A 1,808-nucleotide genomic window follows, 5' to 3' on the forward strand; every position below is an offset into this window, starting at 1 on the left:
CTATTAGTATTAATTCTATGAAGTATTCTCAGAATTCTCAGAATTTGTTTCATTTTTAAGTAAAATTTTCTGTGTTTTTAAAAGGAGAATAAGGTCAACCTTTTCTGCTTTTCATGAGACTTCGTGATGTATTAATCAAACACATTGGACTGACTGTGTATTGGAGAAGGAATATTAACTATAATTCGAAATTTATTACATGTAACTACATTGTATTTGTAGACAGGCCAGGTGGTTAGGACGCTCGACTTGCAATCTGAAGGTCGTGGATTCGAATCCCTGTCCCACCAAATATGCTTGCCCTTTCAAACGTGGGGGTATTATAATGGAACAGTCAGTCCCACTATTCGTTGGTAAAAGAGTAGCCCAAGAGTTGGCAGTGGGTGGTGATGACTAGCTGCCTTCCCTCTACTCTTACACGGCTAAATTAGGGATGGCTAGCGCAGACAGCCCTTGTGTAGCATTGTGCGAAATTCAAAACAAACAAACTATTGTAGACTAAAAACCAGATGAGTAACAAAGGTATTTTTGAGGTTGGTGTGCTGTCACAGTCATGTGATTTTGCCTGTTACGCGATCAGCATCTTGACAAAGGGGCAAACAATAGTGAAGCAACTACAGCTGCGTGTACTCAATTTATATAGGTCTACCATATACATTTGTTACTTTTGAAGCTGCTGTGCAAATTCTTCAATTATTGTTCAGATATTATTGTTTAAAAGTCTAATTATCAATTGCAATGTGTTATCAATACTAGGATAAGTTGTCAGACGAGACATTGGCGAGATATCGAGTAAAGTTACAATTAATTGGGTTTTATTCTTGTCCCTAGCAGCACCCTGCTGACTCGTGGATCAATGACCCGACAGAATGGCCAAGCGTGCAGTAACCAGACTAATACAATTATCTTGTGTTTAAAAAAAATTGGAATACAACATTTACATGATATAAAATTAGCTGAACACACACAGTTATAGTTAGACTTTGACTCTCACAGCTTTCCTATTGCTTTCTGTGTTTTGTTGTTGATAGCTTTCAGCCACAACACTGTTCTCTCCTTTTCAGTAGCTTGTTTTTGTGGGAAAACATGCACTAAAAAATAAACTACCAGGTTGAACTAGATTTTAAAACAATTATCAACAAATTGTCTTAAGACTATTCTAGGCTAGGAATAGAATCCCACAAATATTTGCTTTATGCTTACTATTAAGGTGAGCTGGAGGATTGGGTATCAAATATTTGTTTACCCCTTTGCCTTGGTTGCTATGCATATATTGCATTGTTGGAGGACAAAGTTTGTGTAAAGAATAAAAATACTTTTGGTTATTGTATAGTTGCATAACCTTAAGAATCTGCAAAATGCATATATACAGTTTTTCATTTTCCATATATATATTGTATCTGGCATTTACTTTGCTTTACTATGAACTGTTGCTAAATCAGCAATATAGGATAAACTGAATACTTTACAACTGACATCAAGTACATAATACCATGTTGAATGGCACTATGGAAAAGATCATGGCATGCACACTTTGATTCTCGCCTGTGTGCATAGGGTTAAGCAATCTTCTGAAAGGATTTTTTTTTATAAATTTAAGTTGTTTTTCTAAATGATGATTAAGAAGAATCTATATTGAAGTCAGATCTTCCATATTTCAAATGATTAAGCTGCTATATTATATATATATATATATATATATATATATATATATATATTAGAGAACAAAGACGAGACGTAGGACACATACTAGTTTTCTTTTTGTTTTTTTTCTTGTATTTTCTTTTAGAACTAAGTATTATTAATAA

General features: G+C 34.0%; 1 protein-coding gene across 1 annotated transcript in view; it reads left to right on the top strand.

Moving 5' to 3' along the window:
• Positions 1–481: 481 nt before the first annotated feature.
• LOC111089281 (DNA fragmentation factor subunit beta-like) overlaps positions 482–1,808 on the top strand; it is a gene marked incomplete at its 3' end in the record, with an annotated part of 53,414 nt that continues 52,087 nt past the window's right edge. The window contains exon 1 of the mRNA XM_022401490.1: positions 482–533. The remainder of the gene's footprint in view (positions 534–1,808) is intronic.

Source organism: Limulus polyphemus, unplaced genomic scaffold (assembly GCF_000517525.1).
Source record: "Limulus polyphemus unplaced genomic scaffold, Limulus_polyphemus-2.1.2 Scaffold5777, whole genome shotgun sequence".
Classification (NCBI taxonomy): domain Eukaryota; kingdom Metazoa; phylum Arthropoda; class Merostomata; order Xiphosura; family Limulidae; genus Limulus; species Limulus polyphemus.